Source organism: Hevea brasiliensis, unplaced genomic scaffold (genome assembly GCF_030052815.1).
Source record: "Hevea brasiliensis isolate MT/VB/25A 57/8 unplaced genomic scaffold, ASM3005281v1 Scaf102, whole genome shotgun sequence".
NCBI classification, from domain to species: domain Eukaryota; kingdom Viridiplantae; phylum Streptophyta; class Magnoliopsida; order Malpighiales; family Euphorbiaceae; genus Hevea; species Hevea brasiliensis.
This window is the reverse complement of record NW_026614589.1, coordinates 131,050-156,531: the sequence shown is the minus strand read 5'-3', so window position 1 is coordinate 156,531 and position 25,482 is coordinate 131,050. Positions and strand designations below refer to the sequence as shown.

The window sequence follows — 25,482 nt, the reverse complement described above, 5'->3', positions numbered from 1 at the left end:
CTACTTGGCAGGCCACTTGACACTCAAGTTAAAGATTTTGATTAAAAGTGTTTTGAGAGAATGTTAAAGAGCTAGTTGAAAGAATTCTGAGTGAGTATGCGTACCCGTCTCTGGTCTCTTTGTTGGTATTTATAGGCTTTTTAGAGAAATAGCCATCACTCTGTTTATGGAGGTAATTATGGTTGAAATTTTGGGATTGTCAGCGTGAAATCAGTTTTTTGCTTGATTGCTGGAGTGATTATTGCTCTGTCTATGAGATCCAGGCTCTACTTGGCATAGTTGTTGCTCGGTATAACTTTACGTTTGCCTTGTTGGGTGACTAAAGGTTTTTGTTCGATCTTATTTTGTTTGGTTGTGACTCATGACCTTCTAAATACTATCTGGATTTTTGATTGCCACACTAGATATAATTGTGACTTTCTAATTGCCACGCTAGACACAATTTTGACTAATTGACTAAGATTTTGGGTGGGTAGTATCAAATATTATGGGTGGCTGAAGTCTACAACCTAATCTGGCGAGTACTGAGCAAATTAAATTTTAATTCATTTTAATATGGGTTTATGTAAATAATTGAATTATTTTATACATTAAAATAACTAGCCAATTCAATATTTCAATCCAACCATTTGTTTCATTTCATATACTTTCAAACGTGAGATTCCCAACAACTTAGAGATACAAATAAAGGACAGGAATAAAGTGAGAATTCGTGAATGAAAAGCAATTGGCAAATTGATGTTCTAAAAGGTAGAGAACTTAATCTGTTAGGCACATTTTCCACTTGGAAACACTGGACATTCATTGACGTTTGATCCAGAAGCGTCCACACATAAGTAAATTTGGTAAAGCTGGCTGTTGCCTGACTCATCAAAATTGCACTCTATCCATGGAGTATAGCCTATTGCTGCTTGTATTGCACTCTTGATGCTGCTCAAGCTATATGTTGCCCCATTTGGCTCTATTCCTATTACATTAGTTTTTAATTTACTGTTAAATGAGAATTATTGTATAATCTTGGGTACAACTACTATAAACTGGTTATATTAGAATGATTTCAACAACCTTAAATTAAATATTTGCTATGAGATTGTGCAGAATCAAGATACTACCTCTGTTCATTTTTATCTATCGCATTTGATTTTATACAGTAATTAAAGAAATAATTGCATAATCTCATTTTTATAAAAATATACTAGTAATTGATTAAATTATTCTTTATCTCGCCTAATTACTCATTTTATAAATATTTATTTGATTAAAATAGTTAATACTCATTGATTTTCTAAATGTGATGGATAATTTTGGACCCAAAAAAAACCCCAAATGCGAAAGATAAAAATGGATGAAGGGAGTACTTATTATTTTAAACATATGCACATCTTAATTAACATTGCATGAATCTCATAGCAAATATTTAATTTAACACTTCGTCCCATTTCAAGTTTTTTTTAAGTTTTTTGTACAAGAATTAAGAAAATGATGAAATAATCTCATTTTTATTTATATAAAAAAAAGAAATAATGAAATAATCTCATTTTTATAAAAAAAAATACTAATAATTGACTCAAGTATCTTTGTATTTAATTAAGATAGAGAAAGGTGATAACGAACAAATAAATGCATAGGTAATAACAACAGAAAAAGGTAAAATTAGAAAAAAAAAATAATTAATATTTTTTTATTTTTTAAAAAAACAAATAAAGTGGGATAAAAATAAATTGTTTTAAACATCACCTGAAATGGGGCAGAGATAGTAGCTGTTAAGCTTTTTCTTATATAAGAACAAACAATTTATATAAATTGACATGTATCAGGATTCACCTGCATTCTTAAGAGGCTGGAGAATTACTTGCTTCTTGAAGTCAAGGGCTGCCTTGAAGTAGTCATGTTGGTCAACAACCGACTCAGAGCATGTGCCATGCTTGTCCCATTCATGTGATGTGACCAAAAGGCCACTCCATTGCCACTTGGGTTGGCCAATTCTTTTGCATACTGCTTCTTAGGTTTGAAATCTATACATTAATTTGAAGAGAATTGGATCATAAGAGGTGTGTTGGGGGGGTGGGCGGGCGTTGGGTTGAGGGTTGTTGTGGTTGTGATATAAAGATTTCAACAATGAAATGGCCATTGACAACTAGTATCACTTTAAAGTAATGAAATTGCTATTGACAATTAGCATCACATAGAGGAACCTTCATTGTTAAAGTCTTGGAATTGTTTATTTTAACTTCATCAAATTAAGATTAAGGTTTTATAATGAACGAGTTTTAATTCAAAGAAGTTGTTATTAAGATTATAAGATTTCAAGTTCAAATTTCAATCGGAATTGATTATAAAAAAAAAAAAGTAAAAATTAAGATTTGATGAGATGTAAAATTGTAATTAGGGCTGGTGCATGAATTTGTTTTTTTACAACAAATGATATGTGAATGAGCCCGACTATTGGTTTAGTTCTGGTTCAAATCGGCTGGAATCGAACTGTGAAACCCCAAGATTCTGGTCGATTCTTATTCAAATCTAATAGTTTTTTTATTTTGAAATAAAAGGCAATTTAGTCCATAATCGTCGGTTCAATTCCGATTCAGTTCTAGTCAATTCAATTTTTGTTTGAGTCAAAGCGAATTTAACTGATTCAATTCGATTATGATGTGGTTTAAAGTGGTCTAATTCTAATTTGGGTCCGATTCTAAATTGGCCCTTGACTGGGTTGATTTGTGTAGCATGTGTGATGTTGTGAGAGACTATTCACAAATTTTTCTCATATACTGATTCCCTTTCAACAAACGAAAGAACTCCTTTTCAAGTGGCAGTGGAGGTTCATCTCTTAATTGAAATTGAATCAGAATTGAATTAATCTAATTTAAAATTAAAATTAGATTAAAAAAGATTACAATCATATGAACTTAAATTGAATTTGAATTGAGTTAGAATCAATTTAATTGATAAGTTCACTTTTGAGCTAAAATTAAAATTTCTTCTTTTATTAAAAAAAATTTATCACCGAATTTGATCAAAATCAGACTAAATTGGGAAAGAAAACCATGATCGAAATTGAGGACCCTTCAATCCTAGTCCCCTTGGTCTTGAAACTATAACTAAACAGTGGCCACCTTAGGCGGAGAGAAATGGCTGAGATTATGCTCGACTCTATTTGGGAATGTGTTTAAAAAGTTGATCTAAAATCACTTTAAATAAAAAAAAAAATTAATATTATTAAAAAAGTAATTTAAAAAATTATTTTACTGTTTTAAGATTCTTATAATTAAAATGTCTTGTAGTTAAGAAAAGAGAGGAAAAAAAAATTATAAGAGAAGTAAAAAAAATAAAGGCTAATTTCTTTATTTTGTTAGAAGAAAAAAGAAAGAAGAAAAAAAATAAAAACTGAATTCCCTTATTTTGTAAGAAAAAAAAAACTTCCGAGGATTTATGTAGAGAATGCTTTAGGAGCATTTTGAACCATTTTACAATTAGGCGGAACAGAGTGGAAATCAGTATTAATTTTTTTATTTTTACTCTATGTCTTTTTTCCCTTTAAATTAGTTTTTAATTTATTTTATTTTAAATTTAAATTTTATAAAATATTTTATTTTAATTCAAAATTTCAAATTAAAAGTGCGCGTAATTGAAATATTTATTCAAATATATATAGCAAAATAGATTTGATATAATAATAAATTATTATTTTACTAATATATTTTTGTTACAGATAACAATATTGAATATATAAATGATCTAATTGTGAAATTATATTGTAAATAATTTATCATACTATTTAACTATAAAATTATATTATACTATTCAACATAGCCATTTTTTAATATAATTTTATTTATTCAATCTAAGCATAATAATAAAAATGTAATATTTTTTTTCACTTTTATTTCTTTCAAAATATGAAAATATACAAATCATTTCTTTTTCTATGAAAAATATTTATAAGGAAAAATAATAATTTTCCTTTCTATAAGAATTTTACTTTCCATATAATTCCACATACTTTTCATTCATTAACTTTCCTATCTACATAAAAATGAAAGCTGGGAAAGAAAAAGTAATTGGAATTATAAAGAAAAATAAAATTCCTATGGAAAGATATATTATTATTTTTCATGTTTGTAAGAAAAAATAAATCACTTTTCCTTGCAAACATGAAAAATAAAAATATTCCTTTCCATAGAAATTTTATTTCCCTTATAATTTTAATAACTTTTTTTTTCCAGTTTTCATTTCCATGTAGATAGTAAAGTTAAAGAATGAAAAGAGCGTGAAATTATATGGAAAGTAAAATCTCTACAGAAAGCAAAATTATTATTTGTCCTTACAAATTTTTTCCATAGGAAAAGAAAAGAAAATGATTTGTATAATTTTTCATGTTTTGATGGAAAGAAAAGAGATGAAAGAAAATTATTACATTTTTACTATTATAATCATATTAAATAAATAAATTTATAAAAAATTAACATTATTTTATTATTATTTTTGCTAAATTTGAGCAAAAAATAAAATGATTTTTCACACAAATTCTCATAATTTTTTTTCATTTCATCTTTTCCTCTTTCTTTTCCTCGATTTTTCAACAAACCTTAATTATGCACTGTAAATAGTTCATCATATAGAATCACTATACTCAATAGAGTTAAAAAAAAAATCTAATAATAGAATAGGAAATTACCTTATTTTTATTGAAGGGATTACTATAATCACAATTTGAAGGGTAATTCCGATCCTTTTAATTAGGCCAAAGCCCATGAATGCCAAAATCAGCAGTAGGTTTTCCAGTGGTTGGGTAGCAGCAACTTTGCTTTGTATCACAGTATGAACCTGGCCACTGTATTACAAACAATAATTTCATTTTTTTTAATTAAAAAAAAAAACTCAAATCAATCACGAAGTTTGCCTAGGCTACCAAAAAGCTTCATCAAGATTGAATTGTAGGCTTTCATCCTCGTTCAACTTTCAGAGATTATAGGCTTCTAATACTCTTTATCTAATTTCTTTTATAAGTTTTTTTTTTTTAGTGAGATTATGCAGTTTATATGTGTATTTATAAGCCAAAATGAAAGGTTTTTGAGATGAGTATCTTGCCAATCTTATCAGTCTAAAGTAGAAGAAACAAACCAAAAAGCTTACTCTTTTTTCCCTTTTAATAAAAAAAAAAAAATTTCAAGTGGGCTATGAACGTTCAGCTCTGAATTGAAATTGAATTAATTTAATTTAAAATTAAAATTAGATTAAAAATATTAAAATTATATTAACTTAAATTGAATTTGAATTGAGTTGGAATCATGTTGAAATTGAGCTATTACTTTCAAACCAAAATTAAAATAAAAAAAATATATCACCGAATTTAATCAAAACTGGACTAAATTGAAAAAAAAAAAAAAAATCAAAATTGAGGACCCTTCAATCCAACTGCAATCCTTTCAGTCTTGAAACCAGAACTGGTCAGTGGTCACCATAGGCAGAGAGAAATGACAAAGATTATGCTTGACTCTATTCGGGATTATGGTTAAAAAGTTGATCTAAAATCACTTTAAATAAAAAATACTATTTTAAATATTATTAAAAAGGTAATTTAAAAAAAATTATTTTACTGTTTTGAGATTCTTATAACTAAAATGTTCGCAGTTAAGAAAAGAGAGTGAAAAATGGTAAGAGAAGAAAAAAAAAAGTCAATTTCTTTATTTTATTGAAAAAAAATAGAAAGAAAAAATAAAAATTCAATTCCCTTGTTTATGTAAGAAGCGGAAAGAAAAAGGAAAATCTTGCGAAGATTTGTGTGGAAAATACTTAAATAGCATTTTAAACTATTTTAAAATTGAGGGGGAATAGAGTGAAAGGTAATATTAATTTTTTTGTCTATTTTTCTTCTATGCACTTTTTCGTACAAATTAATTCTTAATCTTATTTTATTGTAATTTTATAAAATATTGTAACTATAAGGTTGGGAATTACACTTCAAATTGTGAATCTGGTAATTCCTTTAATCAAAATAAGGTTCCCTATTCTATTATTAGAATTTTTTTTTTTAATTTTATTGAGTATATTGATTCATTTTGAACAGTATTAAAGTGCACACTTTTTTGTTATAAAATTTTTATGTTTTTTTATATTTAATTTATTCACTTGTTATAATTATTAGGGCATTATAAGAGTCTATTTGACATTATCGTTTGAGCTTATATTGAGAAAAATATTATAAAAATTTTATAACAAAAAAGTGTGCATTGTAATATTGTTCATCATGATGAATCAATATACTCAATAAAATTGCAGAAAAAAAAAAGAAAAAAAAAAGAAGAAAATTTGATAATAGAATAGGGAGTTATCTTATTTTGATTGAAGGGATTGCTAGAATCACAATTTAAAGGGTAATTCCGATCCATGTGTTTAGGCCAAAGCCCATGAATGAGAAAATCAATAGGAGTAAATTTTAACAACCATCCTTGAACATATATAGTTGTAACACTACAGTCCTTCAATTTAAAAATGTAACATAAAACCCCCTCAACTTTCAAATTGTGCACAATAATATCCCTCCAACCTCCAATCACTGGTTTTTGGTTAGGCGTTGACACAGAGTTCGGTAGCAGCTTAGTCATCATTTCTCTTTCCTTTCTCAAGCCATGTGCAAATTGAATCCTTCTACTCTTTATAGAGAAAATAATTTTTCATGTATAGAGAGAATAATTTTATACTTTGCATAAAAAAGGAAAGAAAAATACTGACTAAGTGTCACATTTGAATCTATTCACACGACATCTAACTATAATATTAGTAATTGAAATTTAATGGTATTTTACAGTGCAAAATTTAAAAATTGAGGGGGTTTTATGTTACATTTTAAAATTGAAGGACTATAATATTACAATCATATAAGTTCATGGATAGTTGTTAAAATTCCCAATAAATTAAAAGGAAAATTTTGGCTATGTTATATGGTAGTGAGTGTTGGGCCTTTGAAAGTATGCATCTAAGATAAGAGTTGCGAGAGATGAGAATGTTAAGGTGGATGAGTGGCCATACTAGACTAGATAAAGTCCGTAATGAGAGTATCAGAGAAAAGGTAGGAGTGGTGCCAATTGAAGATAAGTTGAGAGAAGGGAGATTGAGGTGGTTTGGTCATGTGAGCGTAGACATACGGAGGCTCGATTAGACAAGTAGAGCACATTAGGTTAGAGGATAGAAAGAAAAAGGGGTAGACCTAAATTAACTTGGAGGAGAGTAGTACAACATGACTTAGAAGCATTACAATTTAACCTAAAATCGTTCAGAGTGGAAAAAGCGAATCCATATAGCCGACCCTAAATTTTTGGGATAAAGGCTTAGTTGAGTTGAGTTGAGTTGTATAGTTGTTAAAATTAATCCAATCAGCAGCGGGTTTTTCAGTGATTAGGTAGCAGCAACTTTGCTTTGTATCACAGTATGAACTTGGCCACTGTATCACAAACAATCATTTCACTTAGAAAAATAAATTATGAAGCTTAACTATTAACTGATTAATTTACCTGTTGAACAAAGTAGAAGAAATCAAAATCTTGTGAAGCACAAAGGAGAGAAGCTATAGAGGGTGTTGCAATGATTTTGCAATCGCTAGGCATTTCATCAAAGTGGAAAGTGAGAGTCCCACTTTAATTTTGTGAGAAAATTAAAGAAAACCATTTATTATTTAAAAAATTTAAAAAGAATATTTACCACAGCTAATTAAAAGGTCGAGGGTTCGGAGTCCGTATACGTGTAGGAAAAGTGTTAGGCACCCCACAGTCATCCCTAAATAAGGCAGATAGATTTAATAATGTGCTCATAGAAATAATTTTAATGGAGTTTAAATCTTAATATTAGTTCCCTGTATTTGTTCAAAAAGGGCATAAATATGGGAACACATAAATACCTTACTAGTGAGTCAAGTAAGTAAAACGATCTTAACAATGAATTTTGACTATATTTTATTTATTATAAAATGGCAAAAGGTAACCAATTTTATATTGATTTTGAAATAAAAGTATAAGAATGTTTAATAAGCTTTCAAATCTGATTATTGATGAATTTCCTAGAGAAAAACAAATTTTAATCTAAAATCCTTTACTAAAAATTTGCAGTCAAATGAGATTAAATCTAAAATCCTTTACTAAAAATTTAATTTTCTAAAATTTAAGATGTGTGCAAAATAAAAGTGGACATTAAATAATTTACCAAAAAAAATTAAGTTTTGCTTAAACTAAAAGAGGTGTATGCTGAAGATGGAATCATTTTGCCAAAAGTGAAAGCCATTTTAGAAAATAAGAGGAAATTTTAATTTTTCGAAGCATAATGCATTTATCAATCAAGAAATTAAATTAATATAAGTTATGACTTCCATTCATTTTAATCAGTATCCCGATTAAAAGGAACGTGTTAATTAATACCTAAAGAATTTGACCCATTAGCAGGTATCCTTACTTAATAAGATCAAAGTCTCTTCGTCGGCACTAATTAACTACAATTTTAATATTTATTAATTTAATTAAAAATTATCAATAAGTTAAGCATAATTTAAATGTTGTAGAGAAGATATTGCATCAATACAAATCAAAATTTGCATTCTTTTAATCAGTACCCCGATTAAAATAAATGTGTTAAATTAATGCCTAAAGAGTTTAATCAATTAGCAGGTATGTCCACCAAACCAAATCAAAGTCTCATCGATATTAATTTAACCATAATCTTAATTTTGATTAATTCAAATAAATTTATTATTTACCAGTTTTGTTAAAAAACATACTTTTATTAGTTCAATTATTTAGCAATTGTACACTTTGTAACCCATGACTTAAACTTTTTTAACAATTATAGAAATAAAATTAAATTAATATTGGTCTAGGTTTTCATTCTTTTAACCAGTAACCTAATTAAAAGAATGTATCAATTAATGCCTAAAGAGTTTAATCCACTCATGGATACCCCACTAAATAGAATCAAGATCTCATCATTGGCACTAATTAATCCCAATCTTAACCTTTATTAATTTAATTAAACCACAAAATATACATGCACTTTCACAATTAAATGTAGTTTAATAACAAAAGAATTAATACATATCAAATTAAATATAATATACTTACAAATTTGCTGAAATTTCGGTAGAGTTTTTCCTAAAAAAAATAGGACATTTCTCAAATTTTAACAAAATACAACCTGCACAAAATTGTCATCCTTACCTGCACATTTATTCATGCATCTTCTACCTCAACAAGAAAATCACATAAAAATAAAAATAAAATAAAGAAATTCGACTAGGGGTAGATTTTGGTTTTAGATAAAATCTTAACTTAGTGAACTTATTTTCTATTCCTTCTACGACCATTTGTTTACTTCGGAATTCATAACACTAAAAGCACAATAAATAGAAGAACTTCAAAAAAAAAAAATCTGTTTGATAATTAAAATAATAATAACTTAAGGGGTATCTCCTTATTTAACTAATTAAAGAGTACCCTCTTCTACTACTAAAAAGAAATATTTTATACAGAAAGGACTTAATAATTTTTATCAATTTAGATGATTCAAGGTGTCTTTCCTATTTGAGTGGCTCAAAGGAAAAAAACTATAAAATTATTTGACCCAAATAATTTAATAATAATTTGAGGGCATCTCCCAATTAAGTGGCTTAGAGGGTACCCCTTTAACTACTAAAAAAAGACATTTTAATAGAAATATTTTATTTTACTTAATAAATTAGGAACTATTTAAGGAGCATCCCCTTATTTAAGTAGTTGAGGGGTACCCCTTTTACTACTAACACAATATATATATATATATATATATGTTTAAAAAAATATTTGATTTAAATAATTTGAATAATTAATAACAAGTAAAGGGGCATCCCCCATTTAAGTAGTTTAAGGGCATCCCTTTAACTACTAAAAAATTTTTTATATAAAAATAATATTTGATTTAAATAAATTTTAATGATTAATAACAATTTAAGGGGTATCCCCCATTTAAGTATTTTGAGGGGTAGCCCCCTTTAACTACTAGAAAAAAAATGCATTTCTAAAAAAACTTAATAACCTAGTAACAATTTAAGGGGCATCCCCTGTTTAAGTAGTTTAAGGGGTACCCATTTAACTATTAAAAATTCTATAAAAAAAAAAAAAAACATCTTTTGTTTTGAAAATAAATTGGTTTTTCTCTATTTGTAGGTTCTATAATTTGACATGATCAATGTAGATCACACAGTGGAATATTGACTACTTTAATATTAAATCTCAGAGTATGGCTCAAGTATTCACTTTGACACATGCACTATGGCTGGATCCATCACAATGAGGCAGTATTCACTTTGGCTGATGCACTATGGCCGAATCCATCACAATGAGGCATCCCAAAGTTATGGACAAAGACATTTCAAAAATTATAATACACGTTTAACTCATGGAAACAATTTTCTATTAACATGCTATTTGACTGAATAAGACATGTTCTAACTTTCTTGGCTTTTCACTAGTTAATAGTAACATAGTTACAATTTAAAAACCACCTTGAATTTGTAAAAAAAAAAATCCTTCAAAATGAAATTAATGATAATGCTAACAGCAAACTACAAGTGCAGAACCTTCCCATTACCAAAATATAAAGTCCACGGAGTGTCTCCTAACATTCAGATCCTAATATGCCCATTTAAACAATAAAACAACACTTCCTAGAAAGTACTAGTAGTGAAAAGTTAGCATCTACACGTATGAACGGTTAGGCATATTTGACAGTTTAGGTTCCCTCTTAATCCAAAAGTGTGTGCTTGCTTTGAAACACTACACAATTAAAATTTCACACAACCCAAATAGAAGCCCATTGAAGTTGATCAATAGCAGATTAAACATAACTTGCAAACACAGAGAACAATATAAATCATTTGATTATCCTTGTAATATATATATATATATATATATATATATATATATATATAAACTCAATCATTCATCATCTATGGAGAACGCACAAAGACCAATCAAGACAAAATCAACAAAATTTCACCTGAACTTAGATCGAATGATACTTTGCTTTTGTGCAAAAACAGACACTTTGGAGAAATAAGGGAACAAACCAATCTGGCCCTGAATGTGGATCTGCTTTTGCGGGTACAGGTTCTGTTGGTGGTAAAACCATAAAAAGGAAAGAAAGAGTCTTGATGTCAATGAAGGACAAGGAGGGGAACGTCTATGTCACAAAGGAGGGGAAAGTTAGTGCAATGATGTTACAAGAGGCACTGAAAGTTGTGTCTCCACTTGGATCTAATAGAGGTAAAGTGTGAATAGGGTGGTGTTTCTTATAAAACGGCAAGAGGATGTGTGTTTTGTCTTGAGCCCTTGTGACATTGTAAGGGATGGCATTTACAAGGAGTAAAAATTCGAAAATCAAGGGCCATGATTTAAGATACCAAACGAAAGGTTGAGATTTAAAGAATGAATTTTATTTTTGATTTATTATTATTATAATAATAATTATTATTATTATTTAACCTTAAATCTAATGGTAAAAAAAAAATCAAAGATATAGATTAAAAAAGGACTATTTGGTTTTATTTCCTTTTGATCTAAAGATCAAGATTTGCTCTTACAAATTAAATCAATGGTTGAAATTAAATTGTAAAAAATTTGTCTTCTTTACTTTAACTAATGTCACACCTACCCCTCAGTAAGGCATAACATGATCCCATAGTATACCTAATGAATTATCAAACTTTACCTCAGATAGCTCATTAAATACACTACAAAGGATTTTAAAACCTTTTCTTATTTCTTTTTACAATGGTGAACACTTTTGACATGTATTAAAAATTTTTAACTGAAGTGAAACAAAATAACAAATCTGAGTATCAATAATTTACGTAAAAATTTTTGAGTGTCATCTGTATTTTGAATAAGCAGTTCTTCAAAAACCTGTAAAAAGCACTTCAATATATATTTCTTCAATCCCAAACTCCAATAATAGTTCAACATAATAAATTTCTCAACTCAATTCAACATCAATTTTGATTTTTCAAAAGTGAGATAAAAGAAATATGTCACAATATTTTTACAAGCCAAAATAATTTACAATTTTAGTTTACAATTGCTCAAGACCAAGTACAATATATATATATACATTGCACATACATTACAACAAAAACTATAAAATATGGTATACTCAATATACTCGGCGAAATCTCAAAATGTAGCACAAGCAGCCTACTCTGTTGCTCTGTTTGTCTGTCTACCTGTGACAGCAATGAAAAAGCTATCGCTGAGCCAATGTCTCAGTGGTGCACAACATTAAGAAAATACAATTTAAAATCATAAACCATAAATCATATGGTGTGGATACTTAAAATCATAGTTAAATTCAAAAGGCAGAGAATGTCATAAGAATTTAAACTCCATTTCACAATATCACAATAAATATCAATAAATTATACACGACTTAATCATGATTCCATAGTCAATTCATCCCAAAAGCCGATGGCTAGTGAGGAATAACATAGCTAGCTAGCAAATAAATGAGTACTCATTCTATTAGTCCTCAACAGCACACACCTCAATACTTGAGAGAGAGAATTCAAAGTCAATTCGTCACTAGACAAGCTAACGAGAATTTAATCAAATATACATGATAGCTGTGGTTAAGCAATAAGTATCCATCAAATTTCCATTCAAACAATTTTCCACAATTTAAAACAATAACATACAAATAATCATAATTTATTTCAATTGAAAAATTCAAAAGAAATAACTGTTGTGCACAAACCTCTGAAGAGTAACCTCTTGGCCCTGACTCAGTGTTTCCTTCCCCTTCCCTAAGTCTTGACTAACTCAAACACACAAGTTGAAGAGTTTCAGTACTCATATAAGCTCTCTAACAATGAGTTCAATAATTAGTTTATTTAATTCTATTGTTTTCTTTAGTCAATCTATAATATTGACCCTTGATGCACTCTAGGTGAATTATGTTTAATGTTACCAATATGTCAAATTTTGCATTTCAATATGCTGCCAATATAGTGCAATTTACAATTTCTACAAGTTGGCATTCATTGCCAAATTATTTCAAGCATCATTGTATGTAAATGTCAAGTTCTCAATTTTTGTGTGCTAGATTGGTCTAGCTTAAAGTCCTATTTCTCTTGGTTTTTAGCTTCTGGTCAAAGAAGCAAAATTGTAGCTCTATGTCTTATTGCACTCAGGGAAAAATTTCAGGTCATTCTGAGTTGTATAGACCAAGATATGGTCAATTTACTAAAGCTGGACAGATTGCACTAAAATGGCAACTTTAGGTCATTTCTGGTTCTGGCAGTTTTTATACCCGAACTTGTGCAAGCATTTTGACTTGCTTATGGTCATTTCTGGGTTTTGGTGTCTTCATAATAGTTGTATATCTATGTCTAATCTATCCATGGTAAAAATTTCAGGTCATTTGGACCTGTTTTGAGTGAGTTATGGCAAAAAAACTAACTGCTGCCCAAATTGTCAATTTTCAGGCTTTCAAGTCACTAATCCTGATTTGGTCATTTCTCAAGTTACTTTCTGGATAGAATTTAGGTAGGCTTTCTTCATGAAAGTTGGCACATTTGTGCCTATTTTTACCTCAATTGGCCTTATACCAATTGGAGTCACACTTAGGGTTATAGGCCCATTTGCACACTGCCCTCTACATGCCTTTCAAACACCAAACCAACACACATTCACCAACTATCTCCTCACTTCTCCATACCATTCTGCATTTGGCACTAACCATAACCATTCAATTCTTTACATTATAGGTCAACTTGGACAGAATATAACAACTTCAAAATACACCAAATGCAGTCACAATTCACAAAGTTCAAACCCAACAATATATACACATAAATACTTCTAATTATCACACATACTTCCATCATCAAATTACATACCTGTCACTACTATTCCACACACATAGGCTGCCATTTTTTTTGTACAATACTTCAATAACATTTCATGAATTTGAACATGATCAATTTCCATTATGAGGCTGCCAAACATCCTTACATATCAACTTCCATTTTACTTTTCAAGCTCACCATTCAAACTTTATACATGGGAATCAACTTCAATACATATAAGCACTTAATTTAACATCCCAAACTACCATTTACATGTAAAAATAAGCTATACATGATGAAGTTCCATGGCTGCTGAAATGCTCCATCACCAATAATTCATTAAACCTCAAAACTTCTTCCATAAATCAAATAACCACAACATCAACTCAAAGTTTAACAAAGAAAGGATGAAGAAATGAACATGTACCCCAAGTGGAGCTTGTCAAAACTCCTTCAAATCTCTCCCTTCTTGCTCCCAAACTACTGCCCAAGGTGTATACTATAACTTTAATGAAGGACTCTTAAGGAAATGGTGGCGAAATCATGGATGCATGGAGCTTGGTTAAGCTTTGGCCATAGAGTCCCATGGAGGATGAATTTGGCTGTTTTGGAAATGGGAGGTTGAAGATGAAGTTTCAGCCCACATTTGTGATATTTTAATGTCCACTAACTTAACTTAGTGGAGCACTAAGTTTGGTTAATGATTTAATAATCCAAAGTTTTCAATTTTGTAATTTTGTCACCATTCTTTTACTATATATATTATGTACCACAATTTAAATTTTGTATGACATTTTCAAAGTTTAATATCATTTATTTTTAATGGACATTTAAGTCAAAAGACAACTCGGGGTATCAATTTACCAAAATGCCCCTATTCGGGTTGTATTCCCAATTTTTCGGTAACACCAGGTTTTGGTTTTCGATTTCGTTTTTCCTTGTAATTATTAATTAAATTTTTTTTTTATATTTCTAATGACATTTATACTTCAATAAGTCTTTAATTATGTCTTGAAACTAAATTTGAGGTTCTCTGCAATCACAGAATGGCTATTACTGTGTAGTAACTTCCGTCTGGTCACCCATCGCTACGGTCTTCGGCTCGTTTAACTTGGTTACATTTCATTGCTATTATTTTTCTTTTGTTTTTCTTGTATTTTCTTTTCTTGTATTTCATTATTTTATTTCTCTTCACTAACATTTAAATGTAGTTCTAGGCATCCTATTTGTGGGACAGGACCTGGTCACGAGCAGTAGAACACACTAGAACATAGGTGTGTTCTTGTAATGGTCCGGCCCACTAGTGATATTGTCTGCTCTGAGCCGAAGCCCTCACGGTTTTAAAACGCGTCAATAGGGGTTACGAACCACCAACTTATAAACCCAGCATCTCTCCCGTGTTTTGTCGATGTGGGATTTGCCTAGGGTGCTACAGCGTCACTAGGGGTTACGAACCGCCAACTTATAAGCCCAGCATCTCTCTCGTGTTTTGCCGATGTGGGATTTGCCTATGGTGTTACAATCCACCCCCCTTATGGGACTCAGCGTCCTCGCTGAGGTTTGCCCCACCATCGCTCAAGGTTGCAGCGAGCGCTTCTGATACCAAATTGTATGCTTTGATCCTTCTCGAGTTAGTATTGTCGCTTTGGCCCATGGGCCTCACGGTTGTCCCTTGGGAGGTTTCATTCCCAAAGCGTCTTGACCGGTGAGAAGGCTCCCACATATAGCCCAAATCTTTTCTTCCGTTTAGATGTAGGACCGAAGTTTTCACCCGGTCGTGTTGGTTGAACAAGCACGTCCAACCCCATCCACAGGTCGTGACAAGCCCACCAGCTTCCGCTGGTGCGTCCTCGCACCACACACCATACTAGAGAACCGGGCTGCACGATACCACAAATGCGGCGGCCCACTAGTGATATTGTCGCTACGGGCCAGAAGCCCTCACGGTTTTAGAGCGCGTCAATAGGGGTTACAAACCACCAACTTATAAACCCGGCATCTCTCCGTGTTTTGTCGATGTGGGATTTGCCTAGGGTATTCTGATTACAACTAATTCTTGATCTAATGGTGGGGGAATTAAATCTTTAAAAAAAATAAGAGCTAGGATTTAATGGTACTAACATTTGTCTTTATTTATTTAACAAACCCCTAATCTAATGGTCCAAAATTAATTCCTAAAATATTTAATGGCTAAGATTAATTTAGGACTATTTTGCCTTATTACTTTTTGATATAAGGGTCTAGATTTGCTTTTAGAAATTAAAAAGGCCTAGATTAAAATGTGCAAAAATTAATTTAGCCAACTCCTATTCCAACCGTGGAAAATTAAATCCTAAGAAAATAGATGGCTAAAATCACTTTGTACCATTTTGTCATTTTCACATTTAATCCTAAGGTCTAAATTAATCCATACAAAAATTAATGATCAAGATTAAAAGGTGTAAAATGTTTTAACTAATTTTTAGTCTAGGGGTGGGAATCAAATCCTAAGAAAATTAAAAGTTAAAATTAAATTTGTTTTTATTCTCTTAAATCTAATGGCTAAAAAATAAAATTAAAAAGAAAATAAAGTGTAAGGATTAATTAAAACAATTTTACTCTTTTTCTTTAATTTTTAAAATTAAATTTTCAATCTAAAAATGAAATTAAATTTTTAAAAAATTGATGGTCAAAATTAAAATCAAATTACAAATTAGAACTAAAATAAAAGTGGAAGTTAATTAAAAAAAGTTAAATGAGCTAGGGAATTAAAAGTAAAATTAAAATAAAATTGAAAATTAAATTAGAATTAAAGTGATAGTGAAAACAATAATCCAATCGACAAAATTGTATTTAATTATTTATTTTTTAAAATAATTAAATTTTTATTTATTATTATTTTTATAGGGCCAAATAAAATATAGTTTCTTAAAAAAAAAAGATTTTATTGGCCCAAACAAAATATAGTGTCTACAGAGGGCTACCAAAAGCTTCATCAAGATTGAACTATAAGCTTTCATCCTCATTCAACATTCAGAGATTATGGGTTTCTAATACTCTTATCTAATTTCTTTTATAATTTTAGTAAGAATATGTTGTTTATAGCTGTATTAATAGGCTAAAATGAAAGGTTATGGAAAAGAGTATATGTCAATCTTATCAGTCTATATTATCCATGACATTGTTTAACCATTTTCTCATTATTGGCACATGTTGGCTGTCCCTCCTTCCCTACATGGGTTTACAATTTTTGCTTTTCTTCTTTAGCCAACATGATCATAATTGACCCTGAGCATTATCTTTGCCTCAATGGTTGAAATTAAATTGTACAAAATTTGCGTTCTTTACTTTAACTAATTCTTGATCTAATGGTGGGGGGAATAAATCTTTAAAAAAAATAAGAGCTAGGATTTAATGGTACTAACATTTGTCTTTATTTCTTTAACAAACCCCCAATCTAATGGTCTAAAATTAATTCCTAAAATATTTAATGGCTAAGATTAATTTGGGACTATTTTGTCTTATTACTTTTTGATCCAAGGGTCTAGATTTGCTTTTACAAATTAAAAAGCTTAGATTAAAATGTACAAAAATTACTTTACCCAACTCCTAATCCAAGGGTAGAAAATTAAATCCTAAGAAAATAGATAGCCAAAATCACTTTATACTAATTTGTCATTTTCACTTTTAATCCTAAGGTCGAAATTAATTCTTACAAAAATTAATGATCAAGATTAAAAGGTGCAAAATGATTTAACTAATTTTTAATCTAGGGGTGGGAATCAAATCCTAAGAAAATTAAAAGTTAAAATTAAATTTGTTTTTATTCTCTTAAATCTAATGGCTAAAAAATAAAATTAAAAAGAAAATAAAGTGTGAGGATTAATTAAAACAATTTTACTCTTTTTCTTTAATTTTTAAAATTAAAATTTCAATCTAAAAATGAAATTAAATTTTTAAAAAGTTGATGGTCAAAATTTAAATCAAACTACAAATTAGAACTAAAATAAAAGTGGAAGTTAATTAAAAACACTTAAATGAGCTAGGGAATTAAAAGTAAAATTAAAAAAAAATGAAAATTAAATTAGAATTAAAGTAATAGTGAAAATAACAATCCAATCGATAAAATTGTATTTAATTATTTATTTTTTAAAATAATTAAATTTTTATTTATTATTATTTTTATAGGGCCAAATAAAATATAGTTTCTTAAAAAAAAAGATTTTATTAGCCCGAACAAAATATAGTATCTACAGAGGGCTACCAAAAGCTTCATCAAGATTGAACTATAAGCTTTCATCCTCATTCAACTTTCAGAGATTATGGGTTTCTAATACTCTTATCTAATTTCTTTTATAATTTTAGTGAGAATAAGCTATTTATAGCTGTATTAAAAGGTCAAAATCGAAGATTCTGGAAATGAGTATCTGTCAATCTTATCAGTCTATATTATCCGTGGCATTATTTAACCATTTCCTCATTAATGGCATATGTCGGCTGTCCCTCCTTCCCTACTTGGGTTTCAATTTTTGCTTTCCTTCTTTAGGCAACATGATCATAATTGACCCTAATCTTGATCCTTGCCTCAACGGTTGAAAATAGATTGTACGAAATTTGTGTTCTTCACTTTAACTAATTCTTGATCTAACGGTAGGGGAATCAAATCTTTAAAAAAAAATAAGGGCTAGGATCTAATGGTACTAATATTTGTTTTTATTTCTTTAACAAACCCCTAATATAATGGTCCAAAATTAATTCCTAAAATATTTAATGGCTAAGATTGATTTGGAACTATTTTGTCTTATTACTTTTTGCTCTAAGAGTCTGGATTTGCTTTTACAAATTAAAAGTCCTAGATTAAAATGTACAAAAATTTATTTAGCCAACTACTATTCCAACGGTGGCAAATTAAATCCTAAGAAAATAGATGGCTAAAATCACTTTGTACCATTTTGTCATTTTCACTTTTAATACTAAGGTCTAAATTAATCCTTACAAAAATTAAAGATCTACATTAAAAGATATAAAATGCTTTAACTAATTTTTAATCTAGGGGTGGGAATCAAATCTTGAGAAAATTAAAAGTTAAAATTAAATTTGTTTTTATTCTCTTAAATCTAATGGCTAAGAAATAAAATTAAAAAGAAAATAAAGTGTAAGGATTAATTAAAACAATTTTACTCTTTTTCTTTAATTTTTAAAATTAAATTTTCAATCTCAAAATGAAATTAAATTTTTATAAAATTGATGGTTAAAATTAAAATGAAATTACAAATTAGAATTAAAATAAAAGTGGAATTTAATTAAAAAACTTAAATGAGCTATGGAATTAAAAGTAAAATTAAAATAAAATTGAAAATTACATTAAAATTAAAGTAATAGTGAAAATAACAATCCAATCGATAAAATTGTATTTAATTATTTATTTTCTTAATTAATTAAATTTTTATTTTTTATTATTTTTATAGTGCCAAACAAAATATAGTGTCTTAAAAAAAGATTTTATTGGTCTAGATAAAATAAAGTGTCTACAGAGAAATACCAAAAACTTCATCAAGATAGAATTATAAGCTTTCGTCCTCATTCAACGTTCAGAGATTATGGGTTTCTAATACTCTTATCTAATTTCTTTTATAATTTTAATGAGAATATACTGTTTATAGCTATTTTAATTTGCCAAAATAAAAGGTTCTGGAAATGAGTATCTATCAATCTTATCGGTCTATAATATCTATGGCATTGTTTAACCATTTCCTAATTATTGGCATATGTCGGCTGTCCCTCCTTTCCTACTTGGGTTTTCAATTTTTGCTTTCCTTCTTTAGCCAACATGATCATAATTGACCCTAATCTTGATCCTTGCCTCAACGGTTGAGATTAAACTGTACAAAATTTGTCTTATTTACTTTAACTAATTCTTGATCTAATGGTGGGGGAATTAAATCTTTTAAAAAAATAAGGGCTAGGATTTAATGGTACTAACATTTGTCTTTATTTCTTTAACAAACCCCAAATATGATGGTCCAAAATTAATTCCCAAAATATTTAATGGCTAAAATTAATTTGGGACTATTTTGTCTTACTACTTTTTGATTTAAGGGTCTAGATTTGCTTTTACAAGTTAAAAGGCCTAGGTTAAAATGTATAAAAATTAGTTTAGCCAACTCCTATTCCAAGGGTGTCAAATTAAATCCTAAGAAAATAGATGGCTAAAATCACTTTGTACCATTTTGTCATTTCCGCTTTTAATCCTAAGGTCTAAATTAATCCTCACAAAAAACAAAAAATTAATGAACAAGATTAAAAGGTGTAAAATGTTTTAACTAATTTTTAATCTAGGGGTGGGAATCAAATCCTAAGAAAATTAAAAGTTAAAATTAAATTTGTTTTCATTCTCTTAAATCTAATGGCTAAGAAATAAAATTAAAAAGAAAATAAAGTGTGAGGATTAATTAAAACAATTTTACTATTTTTCATTAATTTTTAAAATTAAATTTTAAATCTAAAAATGAAATTCTATTTTTATAAAATTGACGGTCAAAATTAAAATCAAATTACAAATTAGAACTAAAATAAAAGTGGAATTTAATTAAAAAAACTTAAATGATCTAGGGAATTAAAAGTAAAATTAAAATAAAATTGAAAATTAAATTAGAATTAAAGTAATAGTGAAAACAACAATCCTATCGATAAAATTGTATTTAATTATTTATTTTTTAATTAATTAAATTTTTAATTATTATTATTTTTATAGGGCCAAACAAATTATAATGTCTTAAAAAAAGATTTTTTTGGTGCGAAAAAAATAAAGTGTCTACAGAGGGCTACCAAAAGCTTCATCAAGATTGAACTATTAGCTTTCATCCTCATTCAACTTTCTAAGATTATGGGTTTCTAATACTATTATGTAATTTCTTTTATAATTTTAGTGAGAATATGCTGTTTATAGCTGTATTAATAGGCCAAAATGGAAGGTTCTGAAAATACGTATCTGTCAATCTTATCAGTCTATATTATCCATGGCATTGTTTAACCATTTCATCATTATTGGTATATGTCGGCTGTCCCTCCTTCCCTGCATGGGTTTTCAATTTTCGCTTTCCTTCTTTAGCCAACATGCTCATAATTGACCCTAATCTTGATCTTTGCCTCAATGGTTGAAATTAAATTGTACAAAATTTGTGTGGAAAATACTTAAATAGCATTTTAAACCATTTTAAAATTGAAGGGGAATAGAGTGAAAGGTAATGTTAATTTTTTTTTTCTATTTTTCTTCTATGCACTTTTTCACACAAATTAATTCTTAATCCTATTTTATTGTAATTTTATAAAATATTGTAACTATAAGGATGGGAATTACACTTCAAATTGTGAATCTAGTAATCCCTTCAATCAAAATAAGGCAACTCCCTATTCTATTATAAGAATTTTTTTTTTTTAATTTTATTGAGTATATTGATTCATTATGATGAACAGTATACGGTGCACACTTTTTGTTATAAAATTTTTATGTTTTTTTATATTTAATTTATTCACTTATTATAATTATTAGGGCATTATAGGAGTCTATTTGACATTATTGTTTGAGCTTATAATGAGAAAAATATTATAAAAATTTTATAACAAAAAACTGTGCATTGTAATATTGTTCATCATGATGAATCAATATACTCAACAAAATTGCAGAAAAAAAAAAGAAGAAAATCTGATAATAGAATAGGGAGTTACCTTATTTTGATTGAAGGGATTGCTAGAATCACAATTTCAAGGGTAATTCCGATCCTTGTGATTAGACCAAAGCCCATGAATGACAAAATCAGCAGCAGGTCTTCCAGTGATTAGGTAGTAGCAACTTTGCTTTGTATCACAGTATGAACCTAGCCACTATATCACAAACAATCATTTCACTTAGAAAAATAAATTATGAAGCTTAACTATTAACTGATTAATTTACCTGTTGAACAAAGTAGAAGAAATCAAAATCTTGTGAAGCACAAAGGAGAGATAGGTAGAGGGTGTTGCAAGGATTTTCCGATCGCCAGGCAATTCTCATTGAAGTGGAAAGTGAGGAGTCGCCACTTTAATTTTGAGGGAAAATTAAAGAAAACCATTTGTTATTTAAAAAATTTGAAAAAAATGTTTACCACTTCTAATCCAAATGGCCAGGGGTCAGAGTCCGTATACGTGTGGGGAATGTGTTTGGCACCCCACATTCATCCCTAAATAGGGCAGATAGATTTAATAATGTGCTCATACAAATAATTTTAATGGAGTTTAAATCATAATATTAGTTCCCTGTATTTGTTCAAAAAGGACATAAATATGGGAACACATAAATACCTTACTAGTAAGTCAAGTAAGTAAAATGATCTTAACAATGAATTTTGACTATATTTTATTTATTATAAAATGGCAAAAGGTAACCAATTTTATATTGATTTTGAAATAAAAGTATAAGAATGTGAAATAAGCTTTCAAATCTGATTATTGATGAATTTCCTAGAGAAAAAAAATTTTTTTTGAAGAAGACCTAAGTGGTAATTTTGCAGTCAAATGAGATTAAATCTAAAATCTTTTACTAAAAATTTAATTTTCTAAAATTTAAGATGTGTGCAAAATAAAAGTGGACATTAAATAATTTACCAACAAAAAATTAAGTTTTGCTTAAATTAAAAGAGGTGTATGCTGAAGATGAAATTATTTTGCCAAAAGTGAAAGCCATTTTAGAAAATAACAATCTTAATCTTTATTAATTTAATTAAAAATTATTAATAAGTTAAGCATAATTTAAATGTCTCAGAGAAGAGATTAGAACTATTTAAGGGGCATCCCCCTATTTAAATAGTTAAGGAGTACACCTTTTACTACTAACAAAAAATATATATTTATTTAAAAAAAATTATTTGATTTAAATAATTTTAATAATTAGTAACAAGTAAAGGGGCATCCCCATTTAAGTAGTTTAAGGGTATCCCTTTAAAAACTAAAAAAAAAATTTGTATATAAAAATATTATTTGATTTAAATAATTTTTAATGATTAATAACTATTTAAGGGGTATCCCACATTTAAGTAGTTTGAGGGGTAGCCCCCTTTATCTACTAGAAACAAAAAATGCATTTCTAAAAAATTTTAATAAACTAGTAACAATTTAAGGGGCATCCCCCATTTAAGTAGTTTAAGGGGTACTCCTTTAACTATTAAAAATTCTATAGAAAAAAACATCTTTTGTTTTGAAAATAAATTGGTTTTTCTCTATTTGTAGGTTCTATAATTTGACATGATCAATATTGTTCACACAGTGGAATATTCACTACTTTAATATTAAATCTTAGAGTATAGCTCAAGTATTCACTTTGGCATATGCACTATGGCCGGATCCATCACAATGAGGCAGTATTCACTTTGGCTGATGCACTATGGCCGGATCCATCACAATGAGGCATCCCAAAGTTATGGACAATGACATTTCAAAAACTATAATACACGTTTAACTCATGGAAACAATTTTCTATTAACATGCTATTTGTATTGAATAAGACATGTTCTAACTTTCCTGCTTCTCACTAGTTAATAGTAGCATAATTGCAATTTTAAAACAGCCATGAATTTGTAAAAAAAAAAGTCCTCCAAAATGAAATTAATGATAATGCTAACAGCAAACTACAAAGTGTAGAACCTTCCCATTACCAAAATATAAAGTCCACGGAGTGTCTCCTGACATTCAAATCCTAATATGCCCATTTAAACAATAAAACAACACCTCCTAGAAAGTACTAGTAGTGAAAAGTTAGCATCTACACATATGAACGGTTAGGCATATTTGACAGTTCAGGTTCTCTCTCAATCCAAAAGTGTGTGCTTGCATTGAAACAACACACAATCAAAATTTCACATCATCCAAATAGAAGCCCATTGAAGTTGATCAATAGCAGATTAAACATAACTTGCAAACACAGAGAACAATATAAATCGTTTGATTATCCTTGTAATATATATATATATATATATATATATATATATATATATATATATATATATATATATATAAACTCAATCATTCATCATCTATGGAGAACTCACAAAGACCAATCAAGACAAAATTTCACCTGAATTAAGATGGAATGATACTTTGCTTTTGTACAAAACGGACACTTTGGAGAAATAAGGGAACCAAAAAATCTGGTACTGGATGTGGATCTGCTTTGCGGGTACAGGTTCTGTTGGCGGTTAAAACCATAAAAAGGAAAGAATGAGTCTTGATGTCAATGAAGGAGAAGGAAGGAAACAACGTCTATGTCAAAGAGGAGGGGAAAGTTAGTGCAATGGGTCTCAATATGGACTATCATTGCGAAGAAAGAGGTGGCCCATCAGGCGGCGTTAGCAAGAGGCGCTGAAAGTTGTGTCTCCACTTGGATCTAATAGAGGTAAAGTGTGAATAGGGGAGGGAGAGATGGTTAGCAAGAGGCGCTGAAAGTTGTGTCTCCACTTGGATATAATAGAGGTAAAGTGTGAATAGGGGAGGGAGAGAGCAGCATCGTATATAATGAAACACTGATGGGGGGCGGTTCTTATAAAACGGCGAGGGGATGAGTGTTTTGTCTAAAGCCCCTGTGATATTGTAGGGGATGGTATTTATAAGGACCAAAAATTGTAAAATCAAGGGCCATGATTTAAGATACCAAAAGAAAGGTTGAGATTAAAAGAATGAATTTTATTTTTGATTTATTATTATTATTATTATTATTATTATTATTATTATTATTATTATTATTATTATTATTTAACCTTAAATCTAATGGTCAAAAAAGAATCAAAGATTTAGATTAAAATAGGACTATTTTATTTAATTTCCTTTTGATCTAAGGATCAATATTTGCTCTTACAAATTAAATCAATGGTTGAAATTAAATTGTACAAAATTTGTTTTCTTTACTTTAACTAATTCTTGATTTAATGGTGGGGAATTAAATCTTTAAAAAAAAATAAGGGCTAGGATTTAATGGTACAAACATTTGTCCTTATTTCTTTAACAAACCCCCAATCTAATGGTTCAAAATTAATTCCTAGAATATTTAATGGCTAAGATTAATTTGAGACTATTTTGTCTTATTACTTTTTGATCTAAGAGTCTAGATTTGCTTTTACAAATTAAAAGGCCTAGATTAAAATGTACAAAAATTACTTTAGCCAACTCCTAATCCAAGGGTGGAAAATTAAATCCTAAGAAAATAGATGGCTAAAATCATTTTGTGACACCCCATACCCGTCTACAGTGTAGCTGAGCAAGATATGTCACACAGTCTACCAGAGCACCAAATCATATTTCAATTCAATTTACCCTTTTTACTTATTTATTTACAATTTTTGAGTAATCTAAATTTTTTCGCAAATTTTATAGAAAATTCGGCAGAGTGTCGGCTATAAATTGGAAAAACAGTTCTTCTGAATCTGTTAAAAACACTTCCAATAAAATCATCATATCATTCTCAGTCAACCACCAATGTATTCTTAATAATTTCTCAATTGACTTCAATATCTCAAAATTTAATTCAATTCATATTACAGTCAACCCAATGAGAAATGCTCACATTTATTACTGAACATAGTTCATAGATAATTACATCAAAAGCCAAATTACATGAA

At 28.8% G+C, this 25,482-nt stretch overlaps 1 pseudogene; it reads right to left on the bottom strand.

The window, feature by feature from the left end:
- Positions 1–743: 743 nt before the first annotated feature.
- LOC131176430 (extracellular ribonuclease LE-like) lies at positions 744–20,701 on the bottom strand (annotated as a pseudogene).
- Between the last annotated feature and the right edge of the window lie 4,781 nt (positions 20,702–25,482).